Source organism: Lolium rigidum, chromosome 7 (assembly GCF_022539505.1).
Source record: "Lolium rigidum isolate FL_2022 chromosome 7, APGP_CSIRO_Lrig_0.1, whole genome shotgun sequence".
In the NCBI taxonomy this organism is placed as follows: Eukaryota; Viridiplantae; Streptophyta; class Magnoliopsida; order Poales; family Poaceae; genus Lolium; species Lolium rigidum.
The window spans coordinates 123,792,963-123,808,837 of NC_061514.1; the positions used below are offsets into that span (position 1 = coordinate 123,792,963).

Consider the following 15,875-nt stretch of genomic DNA (forward strand, 5'->3'; position numbering starts at 1 on the left):
TTTTACAGCTATAGTGGATTTACAAGCACGCCTCAGAATTTTCTAACTTGATCGCATTCAGTATAGTTACGAATCAGATATTATTTTAGGCCAGCAAGTAAAGAACAGTAGAGGACGCCTACTGTCGAATGGGGTTGTATTGGGTCGGAAGCACCAAAACAAATGTTGCACACTTTCATAGGTAAGATTTGAGAGAGACAGACTCGTTTTATCCGTTCAGTTGGTAATATTGGAAAGCTATAGTATGATTTTGGATGTAATTGATGGCACACAACAAAAATTGGATTTAGAAAATCAGATTTCCATCTACATTCATTTTAACAGGAAAAGAATACAATTCTTAGCAAGGAAAGAGATGAAGGAGTTGGACCTCACAGGGCAGCAGCGGGTTGGGGAGGTGGTAGGCAGCAGCATGACGGAGTCGTGGATGGCAGCAACAGCTCGGGGACGTCGCCGGCGCCGGCGCCGGCAACAAGAGTTCCGGACAGGCGACCACCGTCTCTTCTTCCTGCGGCGCGGCGAGCTCCTCCCGCCGGCCGCGGCTGTCGCCCAAGGTGCTCGTCCCCAACAGCCACCAGGACGACGGGTGATATCCGCCCTCCCCTGTCCTTGGCTCGCTCCGCCCTCCCCTGTCCGGTGCCTCTTCTCCGCATCGATCCCCTCCTCCTGGTAGGGGGTGGAGAGGATTATTGGTGGCCGGCGTGAAGGAGATTGAGTGGCCAGCCTGGATAGGATTGGGTGGGTGGGTGCGCCGGTGAACGGCGGTGGGTGGTTGCCGGCGGGGAGAAGCAGAGTGCGGCGGCGGGTGGGATGGCTGGGAGGCGAAGCGAGCAAGAGGAAAGGTTGGGTCTTGGGTGGGTGCGTTTTGTTTTGTTTTGTTTTCTCTGTCGCATCGACTCCTGCAGTCAGGATTTACTTCGTTGGGTTGGGTTTAGAGCTCCAAATTTCGTTCCCGATGTACTCCAATCAATATTTCATCTCTCGCGTGTTCAGTCCACAAGTAAAAGATCATTTGTATCCTAATTAATAGCAGCATGTTGTAGATTTGTACCAGTCGACCATTATGGTTCACATGTCTACTCTAATCCATCCTCAAATAGTTGTATGTTTATTTTCACATATGTTGCTATTTTATGTAAAAGTTTAGTTAAATTTGAAACGGTTTGACTTATTTACTGTTCATGTAGTAGATTCGCACACGCTCTTGGAGATAGTTCGAATTTTATAAATGAACATCTAGTTGAGTACTATTATTAAATGGTGGCACATATATAGATTATTTTGTTAGAGGGATGGAATTCCAGAATTTCCTTGGCTTTGTACGTGCACATGCATTTGGGCAACAAAAAAGAAAGAAGGAAGTTGATGGAGGTAGCAAATCGATCGCGAATTTGGTTCCCGGGGAAACTTTTCACAGATGAAATGTAATCAGGGTCTTGACTTGACCTACTACATGAACAAGAATAATGACACGTAGGTGAGGACTCGGGATCATGCGATTTGTTGGTGTCACCTCGATTAGCCGGTGATTTAAGATGCTGGCATTTGTTTTGGACGGAAAAGTTGGAAGAAACCGAGGAGCAGGATAGCTGTTTTGCTGTTTGTTTTGGATTGAATTCGTGTTGCATGTGCACCCGCCCTTAATTGCTTGAATTGATTGATGGACACGAGAAAAGGAGTGTTTGTGACCCCTCCTTGAGCGGTTTTAGCAGAACACTGTTCCATTTGCCCCATGTCGCCTACCTCTACCTTTCCATTGAAAGTATTTATTCCTTGTGACGAGTATCTTTGGTTGTGTTAGGATCAAGGAAAAAAATAGCGCGCTATAATAAAATAGCGTGGGTCTAAAAATACGCTATTAGCATGTTATAGCGTGCTATTAACGCGAATAGCGCGCTATAGCGTCGAAATAGCGTAGCGTCAGCTCTCCAGATATGCTATAGCATGCTATTAGCGTTGGAATAGCGCGCTATTTTTTCCATGGGTTAGGATAGGTAATGTAAACAATATATAGCAACCCAAAAAAAGGTGAATTTCTTACAAGGGTTGGGTCGGTGACCACGAACTAGCTATAGAGTGGTGTGTGAATTTGTTTTCCCCGATGAAACATAAATAGCAAAAGGCAAAATCGACCGCATCGGACGGACACCTCTCCTACCGAACGGCGGTCATGGTGGCCACGAGCTTCCTCAGGCGCCTCCGCAGCGCCGCAGTCTCCTCCTCTGCCGGCGGCGGCTTCGCCATTTCTGGGGGGAAGGCGTGGGATGTGTGCGCCGTGTCGTGCACGCGCGCGAGGCTTGTGGGGAACTCAGGTGGGGACCGGTCGGAACAGCAGCCATATCTGTGGTTGTCGATCCGAGATCCAACGGCCAGGAATCGAAGGCTCGGGGTAACAAACTGGCCAGCGTGCACTTTTTAGTGTTTGGGATTAATTTTGGAGGGAATCCGGCGAGCTGAGATGAGCGGGCATCCTGGCCGGCGGCGAATGGCGAGCGATTGATCGATGGACGCGAGATGGAGGCGGTGATGGCGCACGCAACTTAATTGCGCAGGATCGGTCGCGTGCACGGTGTATGATACGACCAACGACACAGCTGGCGCGCGGCTGTATGCTGCAAGCATCTTCGCCCGTGCGAAGCACCGGAGGACGTGCGGCTCTGCAACTCCGCATGTGCGTCCAACTCCAGAACCCTCTTCCAACTCCAACCATGCCGCGGAAGAACAAGAAAGAACAGAAACAAAGTCATCCGCGCGCCTGGGTTGCTTCCTTCGACGGACGGCGGCAAATGCGTATGGCGCGCGCTCCCACGGATGACGGAAGAACAAAAAATATTGATTTGGAGCTCCCCAAGCCGCCACCGCACGCGCCTACTCAGCTCCAACCCCAACGCCCCGACCTTCCCAAACCCCAACCCTGACCTACCTCGCCGTCTGATCGGAGAGGACCACCACCTCAGCTCCCTCGTCCACCGCGGCGACCTTGACGCGGCGCTCCACGTCATCGACTCCTCGCCCTGCCCGCCCGACGTCCAGCTCGCCAACAAGCTTGTCCACGACCTCTGCCGCCGGGGCCGCCCGGCCGACGCCGCGCGCGTCGTCGAGGCGTGCGGCCCCGCGGCCACCGCCGTCACCTACATCACGCTGTCCGACGGGTACTGCCGCGCGGGGAGGCTCGACGAGGCGCGCCGCGTCGTGGACGGCATGCCCGTCCCCCCCCCACCGCCTATGAAATCTTAAACGCGACTAATAATGATCATTGTTACCTATCGTTGATATGTCATTTCATTGACGTGTGTTGCTAGGGTTGTTATTTTATGCGAGAAGAAATTGTTATTAGTGATGATTTTATGTGCCATTTTACATGACATTTTATTCTATGTGATAGTTATTAGCTATGAGTTTTGGCATAACTCTCTAGAAAATCCGGTTAGTACCTCTACTTAGTGCTCTCGACAATGGCATTCTCACCTCCTCCTAGTTCTAGAAGCTCCCGTTATGGCGTCACCTCCGTCAAACCTATCATTGAGGTCTCCAACTGACAAGGTTGTCAATGCCTACAGATTGCAGACTAGGGTTTAGTTGGAAGTAGAGGGCAAGTAGATCTCGAGGGTTCACCCGGAAAAGTACTCGACTGCTAGAAAACTAAGGTTGTGTTGACAATGAAATCGATCCTCTATTTGTCCCTCGACTCCCCCTTATATAGGAGGCGGAGCCGAGGGTTTCGTTTAGTTGTGATTTTGGCGGGAAAAATTATATTCACAATAAATGTTTGAATTAATTGGAAAACTGGCAGTGCATGTATGTATTTCTGGGCCAAGAAGTGGAGATGTGTCGTTTTAGGGCCGCCGATGCAATGCAACCCACCCCGGCCTGCTACTTGTTAGTACAGTATTATCCCCACCCGCAGCCAATCCAGCAACCCAGCGCCCACTCCTCTCCCACTCAACGCCGCCGTCTCCCCCACCTCCGGCCACCACCGTCCTTCCCTGCGACGCCCCCTCCGCTTTGGAATTGGAGCTCTCCCTTTTTCGTTCTATGCTTGATCTTCCTAGTTTTTTGTTCCCCCACCGGTAGAGTAATTGATTCCTTCCATTTCATGTAGGGGAACGTTACAGATTTCTAGGAGACTTACTTGAAAGAATCGCTTTGGTGATTTCCAATGGCATCTACTAACTGTGCGCCACCCTCTCTCGGTAATTATAGGGCACTCTGTGGATTACTATGGGGCACTCTCCGGAAGATAAATGATTCTATTTTATCCAACCCCCTGTACATACACATTGTAGTAACGGAGAGCTCAACTCATACACATAGAGCTCAATTCACAGCCTTTTCCGCTCTAGCACGGTTCAATGCAGAATTTACTTGTGATTCATTTTTTCGGGCAACCTACTACTTAATCCATTCAATATTATAAGATGTTATGGATATTTCAATACGGACTACATATGGATCAAAGTTACCGAACCTACACACCGAAAACATGGACTACATCCATTTACGGAAAAACCTCAAACAAGTAATAGTGAACGGAGGGAGAACTAAGGATCTAACGGGACATGATCGCACCAACGCAATATCATGTTGCTATTGCGAGCAGCCAGCGTGATAAAGCTCATGGTACAAACAAGCTAGAATGCTAAAATGAGGGATACAAGTTGTTAATTAACCACCAATCTTATTAATTATCGAGTACAAACAAACTCTGTAATGGGCTAAAAAACAATTGGCTCATGATAATCTACAACAATTTTCGTTCCTTTACATCTATATCATTCCACAAGTACAATATCTGAAATAGGCATTAAACTTTTGTGTCTAATAAAAAGAACCCTTTTTGTTGAAAAAAAAAACAGTAATGTGTACTACCAGCTATACATGCAACATATAATGCCTCCAAAGCTCTAAGAGCTATATCACCTACTAACTCTGTCGAGCAAGGCAAAATCACAACACATTTGGTCTTACACTGTTGACCAAAGTAAACAACGAATCAGCGAGCTAGCTAGGTACTCATCGATGACCAGGTCCAAGAATTGATAAAGTTACAAGCACCAACGCCACACACACACACACAGCTAGCTACCGTATTTATCTCAGAGAACATCACCTAGCCATAAAAAATGCTACCCCGAACTTCCAGGAAACATCCACCTGCCACATCGCTACACCACGTAACTTCTAGGATACACGGCTAGCTACCCTGTAATTTTCAGGATACATATGTCGGCCCGAATCAGCGGGACTAGTAGTTCACTTGAGAAAAATCTGGGTATGGTTTTCCTTGGTGGCTGGAACCATCTTCTTTTACTCCTCTTCATCTGAAATCCAAAACAGACCACCATCAATTAATTCCTTGCCAGATGCATAAACACAATAAAGGTCGTGCTCTGATCCTATCCGACCCAATTACAATCTAATGTACTAGTTAGCTAAACTAGATTTAATAAAATTGGGTCTCACGATCAAGTGAACACTAGCAGCTTGATGGATCGGGAATTTTCTCCAAAACAAAAGGAAGGCAGGTTGATGGATCCATCCTACATAACTATCCCATCGCAATAAAAAATATATGGTAATCTCTTTCCACATGTGTGTGCATGGAATTTGCTACAATCAGATCTCTCTACAGACTAAATTGATGAGTATGTATTTTCAAGGAGTGAGCTCAATAAACAGAAAGGCAGAATGTACCTGGAACTTACTGTCAAGCTTGTCTTCTCGACGAGCAAGATCGACGATGTGCCGGCTGTACCTTCAATTCAAAGCACACCACCACCATCGGACCGGAGCAAGAGCGGCAGGGATAAACAATAGGAGGAAGATGAAGACCACCAGCTGACATATTGGTCTCATACATCTCGTTGGAAAAATTACGGGATCTCATACCTCGTTGACATGAAAATGCCAAGATCATCCCTCGTAATCCTCATTGCCAATAAGATTCAGGTGGAAAAGGTTTTAGATTTGTACGGTGAATACATGGTATTGGTCTACAATAAACAAACAACAAAAAAGGACATGTCTTGGATTACCGAGAGAATAGAGAACAAGATCAAAAGAATGTGAAATGTACATGTCCATCCTCGAAAATCCAAGTAAACTTCTTATTCTTAGCTTTGATAGTAGTCCTAGTTAGAGTAGGAATCAAGCACACAAACAAGAAACACTATGCCAGGCCAGGCATCAAGACGGAACCAAAGAATCATCAAGTGACACAAAAATTTCTAGCAAGGCCATCCCGTAATAAAACCACACTTGTAATTAGTAACATGTAAATTTTGTTATTGTCATGCTTCATTGCCACACCGGCATATCTTGCATTGCATCGGTACCACGACGACAGCACCAGCACCAACTACATTTCATTGAAACGAGTGATAGGCAATCAAAACTACGAGTGCCCCAGATTTTCCAAAATAAAACAACCATTCAGTTTCTTGTTATGAAGGGTCAAAGGCCTCAAACAGTATAAGAACAATAAGAAATTCCAGACAATTCGTAATTTCATACCTTAAAATTTATGGTTCACGCTAGGAGGAATGTAAGTAATCAAGCTAGTTGAATAACAAGATATAGAAATCAAGTACAGAAAAGTGTCGAGATCTCATTAAACTCCTGCGGAAAGGACGGATGTGCTTAATGTCAAAAAAAGACGACCACATAACTGATGATAAAATACGAAGGGGCACAAATGATAACATGAAGGCCACTAGTTGTCTACACAAGTGACAACATATGCGAATTCTGGACAAACTCTTCCTTGTGTTGTGCAAACATGTACATACATACGCACTTGCCTCAAGACACGAAAATTCGCTAGCATGGCTTGCTTACAGATCACCATCTGCAGACACCATACATAGCAATCTAGCATGGATGGCGAGTGGGATTACCTCGTCACCGTAGTTGATGCGAGGACAGTGGCATCCTCTCTAGCAACACCAGCAATGCGCCGAATCTATCGCTGATGCCGAGCCAGAAACCCCACGGTAGGCAGCACAAGAAGCCGCGGCCACAGGTAGCTGCAAAACGTTAGTAATCAAACATCTGTAAGGTGACTTTGTATTGAATCACAAAACAAACATATCATTTTGGAGATCTAGTACAGGACCAGCCCCACTAGCAATATCGAAACCATCAAGAACTCAAGCTCTAGGTTCTAATTGAATAACATATGGAAATCAAATACAGAAAAGTGTCAAGCTCTAATTGAACTCCCAGGGAAAGGACATATGTGCTTGATGTCAAAACAAGACGACAACATCACAGATTAAATACGGAAGGGGCACAAGTGACAACACAAAGGCCACTAGTTGTCTACACAGCTGCTGGAAATTAGAGAAAACCTGTTTAAATTTTGGACAAACGCTTCCTTATGTTGCACAAACATGTACATACATCTGCACTTGCCTCGTCTCCATCTGTAGACACCATCTGTAGACACCATACATAGCAATCCAGCATGGTTAGAGAGTGGGATTACCTCGTCTCCATAGTTAATGGCGATGGCATCTAGTGTGTCTATACTGGATGCCTAGCAGTAGCATGCGAGGACGGTTGCATCCTCTCCGGCGACACTAGCTGCGCCCCGCATCTATCGCCGATGCCGAGCCAGAAACCCCGGGTTTAGGTTGGCAGCACAAAAAGTGGCAACCAAGGGTACCTACAACAAAAACGTCAACCTCCACACCAAGCTTCTCTGTCAAAACAACACGAGCAACTTCTGTGTAGGCCACGAGTTATCTCCTCGCTCAATGCCACCGCCTGCCCCTCCTCACCACTTGTCGTCTGCTGCTTTATGGTGACCAAGACCATGCCGCGCCGCTTGGCGTCCTCCCTCCATCAGCTGCATCACCTACATACACAAATAAAAGGGATGAATGCACGGATAGAGAAAACACCTTTGCCCGGCTAAAACCCTGGATGGGTTGCATATATAGACAAATCAATCACCAACTTCAAACTGTGAAAGCTAGGAATCTCAACACATTAAGATAATCTAACCTAGTAAAATAGTAATAGCCAGTGGGTACAACACAACTCACAATCTAGACTTAGGTTGCCTTGCATGAATTTTATAGAAACAAAATTAGCATCAGACTGAAACACAGACATGAAAACGCTACTGCTGCTAAGAACATATATAACCTTGAACCATATATGAATTTACACATAAAACTAATACATTGTAAATAAACTAAAAGCTTTCAAAGAACAGTTTTCGCAGCAAAATGACCTTGGGGAAAATATCGAGGATTAACAAGCTTACACTAATGAACCTCTCTAGCGTCTTACATTGTAGTGTTGATGTGGAGGTGCTTAAGGTCAATCTTGACCTCCTGTTTCCATTCTCCAGATCAAAGAAGCCTGAAATGTTCAACATGATAAATCTTGTAAATTCTCTTTCAAAGTTTCAAAAACTCTTTTAAATACAAAGAAAGTATGGTAAAAGGATACTTTTGCAAGGCAAGATGAAATCTTGTGTATTCTCTTCCAGAGTTCAGAGTTTCATAAACATTTGTGAATGCAAACAAAGCATGGTAAAGGGCTACTTGCAAGGCAGGCAGCAAGTACATAAGAACATTCAAGATTAATTAATTTCTGAACTGTTCAAGATAAAACAGGTTTCTAGAGCTGCAAGATCAAGAATAATCAGGTTTCCAAAGTTTAAGAAGAAACATGATGCCTAACAGAGGTTTCTTGGAAGCTCAAGATCAAAACTAGTATTATAATAAAGATTAACAGGTTTCCAAAGCTCATGACCAAATCAATCATCTATAGTATAACACACGTTTGGCATGAAAAAGGTTTGCATTTCCCAGTTCTGTGTGTTTCTTGTACTACTTAGATCAAGCTTGTTCATGCCAACAACTTAACTATGTATCATGACATTGTGCACGAAATACATGACTCGGGTCCTAAGAAATGCATTCATAAGGATCTCAAGTATCTATCATGTCCATTGGTCCCATGTGACATCAAGACAAAGAAAACCATTTACGGATTCAAGCAATGTAACTGGATGGGAAATGACATTAACCCATCATTTTCTTCGTAAGGATAGACACAAGAATCACAATCAAAGCGAATCAGGGACATTCTCACAAGGGACGTACCTGCTGCCGGTTTAGGGCTCCAAGGTGACCGCTCCTTGTCTTGTTGAAGGTAGGATGGGACTGAATTCAATTTGAACTCCATATTGGCTTCCAAAGCATCAAGGTCTGCATTTTTCAGCAAACGAAATGAGAACACCAAAAGGATAAGCGTCTTTGTAATTTGCAACACATGCAAACCGTAAGACCATTTATGAGATTACAACTCGATAGACAAACAAAAGTTGCGGTAAAAAACATGGCTGGCCATGGAGCACCGATAGATGCTCGGATAGTAAATTCAAATGCAAATTTAAAAGAACAAGTGGTTCCAGTGCTGGTTAGTAGTGTAAGTAAAATCGGGTGTCTCGGTAACTTTACAGACACACGACTTGTCACAATACATGGCCTTTGAATTATCCGAGAATAAGCAACGGCCATCGAGCCTTACCTCCCATAAGTTCTGAGAAAACATAAGAATTTGGTAAGCAACAAACAGAGAATGAATTTTATTTAGTGTGCATTATAGATACACACTTGGTTGCATTCTATTTCAACCGATCAAAAGCACTAGCTCTGAATGTACTGGCACAAACCAGTGATGGTTTAAATCCTTTCCGCTGATGATAATATGTATATTTGTTACATGTAGTGGTTTTCCAGAACCTAGAAATATATTGATATTCCGTAACATTGAACATCAAATTATACTACAACTATATATAGAAGAGAAGGAAAAGGATAATGATCAAAGCAATTGTTCTTAGTTCTAAGAACTAGGTTCACAATGGGAATCTTGGAGAGATCTACGTACAACAAATAACTAGAAAAATGAAACAAGACACACTAATCTTGGAACCTGTCCTATACTTTTGTTTCCAAGACACTCTGTTCGGCGGCACCAGTATGTCTGGAATTGAAAGAATGAGACAGAGACAACTAAAATGAGACACCACACCAAGAAAGAAAATAAGACAACTCGTGCTCATACATAAGCAATGTTGTATGATAGACAACCATGGCATCTCCCATGGTGCAAATGTTAATCTGTGATGTTGCAAACAACCATTTTGCTAAAATTTGACCTATTAAGATGCTTTTGCCTATGCCCAAATACCACAAAGGCAAAATGGTAAACATCAAGCCTCGAATAATGACTTTCCCCACACGCACACTCTTAACATCTGATCCTGTGAGATCATCAGCCGCAATGCACTATACAAGCATATTGGCATCAACCCACAACAAGTAATCATCAAGAAGCAAAAAATAATTCAGGAGCATGTAGAGGGATTTGTCAAGCAAACTACATGAAACATGACAGAAGTCAATACCTATGATAGTTTTGAAGCAATGGAGGTCGAAGTTGCAGGCTTGTAGGAGTTCCATACATTTCAGCGAGTGGTACGGTGGGGGACAGCTGCTGCGAGATAGCATGCATCAAATGCCAGAGACTTGCCAATCATAGACTGTTGTTCGTGTCCATTCTACTTACAAGTAGAGCAAACCCATCCTTCTACAAATAGTTTAAAAATCTCGTCAATTATTCAGAATGAACACCAAACAGCTCTCTTTGCAATTTAGAGACCAAGATGATAGAGTCCAATGCATTAAAATGTGAACTCAATGCCTTCTAGTGAAAATGCATAGTTCCTTCCTAGTATTAAAGATCAAACGAGGTCACACGCAACACACTCTAGTTGTCCAGTATACTCCCTTGCTATTATGCACTGAAATGCTCAACAAATCCTCCTAGTTCACAGCCGTCCATTTAAATAGGCCATGAAGTAGAAATTATGTGCTCCTGAACTAGCATCTACTTCGAGTAGTGCAGGTTCTTTCACAATCTTCAGTACTTTCACAATCCAATACCCTATTTTAATTAAAACAAGGCCAGGACAGGAGGATCATTAGACACAGAACTTACGCAGCACCTTCAAATCCTAAAATGAACTTTTGAAGCATCCGATTGACTCAAAGTATAGTGTTAGGAGGCTACTGCCTAGCATATCTGGATAGTCGAACTGCTACCCCCCTATCAAGACTAAAAAATGTCACTTGATAAACCAATCTAAAAAGGTGATTGTACTCATGTAATAATTATATAAACGCCTCATGAATCCACAAACAGAAGCTCTCAGGTTCCAATCGTACGACACTAAAAGCTGCGCAAGATCGTATTTTTTTACACTCGGTATGAGTCCTGCAACTCCGTGCGGTCTAAGGATCGAAAAGACGATATGTCTCACCTTTTATTGCGGCCTTGTATCCTTAGCAACACAGCAAAATGAAATTCTTAAACCTTTGAGGTAGGTCCAATACCAGAGAAGGTTCCAATTCAAATATTATGTGGTCTGTGCCACAACTATTAAACATGGTGAATTAAACAACGGCACCGAGATTGCTTAAACCTTACGAGCAGAATAGAAATCACAATTAATTTGCACACAAATACCAAACAAACAAATCAAATTACTAAACGCAATTATTCTAGTTCCACAAGCATTATATTTACACACGAAAACTAACTAAGAAAATTGCTTTCTCACACGCGACAGATCTACACAATAACTAATACCGGTCTACTTATTTCTGATAACAAAGTTGCAGCTACCGATTGAACCCAGAAGAGGAACACCACCTTGTTGACAAGGCTAGATCTAAGCATTAACCTGTTGTAGTGTATAAGCGAACAGTTCGGGCTTTTGGTTCATTAGCTAGTGCATGAAGCTTGACACAACCATCGTCTAGAAATAGAACTAAAAGCTTTTTACCCAACTACTACTACGGGCACCGGTTGACTCCTGCCACGTGGCACCCACAAAGTACCAATTAGCATGACAAATTGGCGGGTGGTGCAAACACCGAATGGATGGGGAGTGCCAGAGGGAGGGTCGCACAAGTCAAAGCTGGAGTAGCACACTGGCAGAAAAGATCTCGCTCCAGCAATAATGCAATATCAGTCCTTGCATTCGTAATGGTACGGTGGAATGCAACTGATGTCAAAGTCATATATTTTTGTTTCAGTAAAAGGATCGATATAGTACGTGTTATATGCTGGACAATGTTGTCTATCACGTGCATGTCAATGGACTAGCCTATCATGCATATAGGCACCAGCTACCTATAGCAGCACTTGCAAATAATGCAATTGAGCTTGGAAGGAAGGGTATTGATTTGTGATATTGTTTTCCATATTCAAGAAATACTGATATTCCCAACATATGGTCTCAAAACAAATATCCCTCTAGGAATAGTACCAAAGTTGAAGAAGGCTAACCCTACAATCATGAATTAGGCATGAATTAGAAGGAAACATCAAATCTCAGTACAATGAAATGTCATAGCATTGGGAATCAAATCAATAAAAAAGAGTTCAAAGCAAGAATGGATAAAAGTAAAGCTCTAAGCCTGTGATTATAACATCGAGATGATACTTCTAATCATAGAAAAGCTTGCAGGCTAGCTTGCTATTCTTACAAAGCATAGCTCACATAAGCACCCACATAGTAATGAAGCCCGCCACTTTATAAAGAAACATTCATGTAGATACCGGATGCATGTATAGATACCAATTTCTCACATATGCATGTGTAGATACTAATTGTTCAACTACACAAGAATAACCAGTTCATCTGTTGCACAACACATACAAAGGAGTAGATTCGGATCAAGAGAAATACCAGATAAATCTACGAAGTAAAAAAGATAACACAAGTACCATAAGAATATCTAAACCTCGCGAGCATCATATTTATATACACACATAGGTGACAGCAACAACTAGGTCATGCCAAGATCTAGCAATAAAAGGTCAAGACGACACAATACCAACAACTGGTATTCGAAACCAAATAACACCATTACCACTATAACACAAAATAATCAACTACATTAGCTTAGAAGGACCTCTAATAACCAGGCACATATGTGAAAGTCTTAGGGAATAAACTTAGAAACTACAGTGAGCATATGATCATCATCACCATCAATCAAATAACGGTCATCGTCTCAAGCGCCGGAGCATGGTAAAGCCAAGGCACGATGGTTCACATGGGAGACAGAGATCCAAGTGGTAAACCGAGTAGCTCACCTAAGAGGTCGTCCACGAGGATGAGCATCACCGCCACCACGGTTGCAGCATGGTGAGCTCATGACATTCATTAGGACCCGCCTTTGACCTTCGCCATGATCTTGGCTATGATGGGATCCACCTGCAGGTTGACTTCGTGCTTGGCCAAGTTGGTCGGATGGTCATCACTGCCGAGACGCAAAGTCACCCCCTCGGCTCCTCCCCGCCGCAGAACACCTGAAACATCAAGAATATACTACCCAGCATCATAGCATACATAATTACTACTCCCTCGGTTCTTCAATACAAGACCATTATCAAAAATACATTTTTCACCTATACAGGACCATTAACACTAATCGAGAAAAATTAATTAGCCTTTTGTCTCATAGGACGGTACTTACTAATGCGAACATTGCATGCAGCCATAGAGAAATAGCCACCACTTGAAATATATTTAATTAGGAAGGAACCTGAGAGTATTTCTACATAAATAATCATGCTATTTATCACTTGGCTTTATTTTCTTCGTACTGCAATATGGGTTTGTGTCCTTGTATATAAGAACGGAGGAATTACTAAGTTGTTCATGCAAGAAAAAGCGCAACTATTTTCAGGAAAATTCAAGTCACCATAAATAGCCGCATTCAAGCTGCAATAACATTTGCATAAAGATTAGACAAGGTGCTGATTAACCTAAAATTTCATGGCAAGATATATAAGCAAAGAATCTAACCAAACTACATTACAACGAACATAGCATTTCACAATGTCTTGGACGATTCACCATGATTATTGTGTAGATTTTACATGCTACCTATCCAATAAAACAAGGAATCGATAACGTGTTTTGCATTTTAGGGGGGGGGGAGTCCATATTTTTTAATAAGCAGCAGATCATCTGTAACAAGTGCAATCAAAATCATTATAGACAACAAAACCCTCTTAAATAAGAACTAAAGCTCTAGGCACTACATAAATATCTGGTTTAAGGTTGACATTAATTAAGTCACCCAAACGAAACACACAAGCCTCGAGCCAACATTCTGCTGACACACAGCTCACAAGTTAACTAGAAAGACTTATCTTTGCAAAACATTCAACCACCTCAAGACAACACCCAGCAAACACCCAGCCCAGCAAACACCCAGCCAAGACAAACAAAAACCGCTCGGCATATCAAAAATAAACCGGTTTAAACTTTCCGAACTGGTCGAGCTCAAAATTTTGAGAGCTTGGCTTTAATATCGTAAGTAGAACCAAATACAGTAAAATTGTAAAATGCACCCGGATAAATGTACAAAATCATGGATTCAAAATAGAAAAGGTCAGGGCAATTATTAATGTACCTACAGTAAAATTGCGTTCTTTGATTTTCATCAGCATCATCATCAGAAAACAGACCTACCAATATCAATGCTCCCCCACACCCCGTATACCTCCACATTGCGTGATATCAAGACTAATTCATACACAAGTGCTAATTCATGTCTTACACTATGGCTTGTGCTTTGAACGGCAGCTACTTGGTGTGATACGAAAGTCTCTGTTATGAGAGTCCCTCAAGGTAAATGGTGTCGCTGGATAGTTACGAATTCTAGTCATCAGATTACAGCGGGGTTAGACACATGAACGGTACAGCCAATGCTTCAGCAGCTGGGTATGCTGTTTGATTTCAGGAGGGCATAGGTCGAGAAGGAGGAACCTATGAAACAACTCGATGCTTGTGAATGTTATAAGCAGGAGTTGTCCGCAACAAACTTGTGGCGCATTAAGGTAAAACACAGTGAGAACCTCTCCATGATTAACCTTTCTAATGCAGTCTATTGCCCCTCAGTATCTCGCCTCAGAGTGTGCTCCCTGCTCTTGCAACCTTGATAGAACAACCTGTAAATATCAGGAATTAAAATAGATATATATATATATATATATAACCATGCCAAGAACTTGGCCTGACACTGCTCTGTATGTGACCCATATACATTAACAAACACCTTCATAGGTAATGTTTCAGAGAGACAGATTCATTTTAAATGAGTCATCCGTTTAGTTGCTAGTACTGGAAAGATATAGTAAGATTTTAGATGCCATTGATGGCACAAGACAAATTTTGATTTGGTGAAACAGATTTCCATCTACTGTCTATGCACAATCAAATTTAACAGGAAAAAATACAAGTTTTAGCAAAAACAGATGAAGGAGATGGACCTCAAAGGGCAGCTGCAGATCGGGGAGGTCATCGGCAGCAGCATGAAGGAGTTGTGGAAGGCAGCAATAGGTCGGGGACGTCGCCGGCGCCGGCAGCAACAGTTCCGGACAGGCGACCACCGGCTCCTGCCGCCGGCCGCAGCCAACGCCCAAGCTTCTTGTCCCAAACAGCAACCTACAGGTGGTGCTCAGCATCAAATTTCGAGATGCAAATTCAATATTAATTCGTAGTACTCTATCCACATCATATCGCCAAGGTCTTCCAAGAAGAACATGGCTTGCATCCATATCAACCACATCACACAATATATTCGAGCGATAATATTTACCCAAGGAAAGGGGTAAGTTGCATTGCTTTGTGATTCATAGTTTTGCTCCTTTCTTGAGCCTATATGGATTTGGGTGGTCTTGAGTTTCAAGGTTTAGATGATTAACCAAGTTTTCATAAACTAAATTATCGCAACTGCAACTATCAATTACCAATTTGCATACCTTGCCAT

The 15,875-nt window shown here is 42.9% G+C and overlaps 1 long non-coding RNA gene across 1 annotated transcript; it reads right to left on the minus strand.

Moving 5' to 3' along the window:
- Window positions 1-7,806: 7,806 nt before the first annotated feature.
- On the minus strand, window positions 7,807-15,492 carry LOC124676174. The gene is made up of 5 exons (XR_006993543.1): window positions 15,376-15,492; window positions 14,977-15,054; window positions 9,120-9,224; window positions 8,299-8,370; window positions 7,807-7,858 (listed from the first exon to the last, which is right to left on the minus strand). It is a non-coding gene; the product is annotated as an uncharacterized LOC124676174 (long non-coding RNA).
- Between the last annotated feature and the right edge of the window lie 383 nt (window positions 15,493-15,875).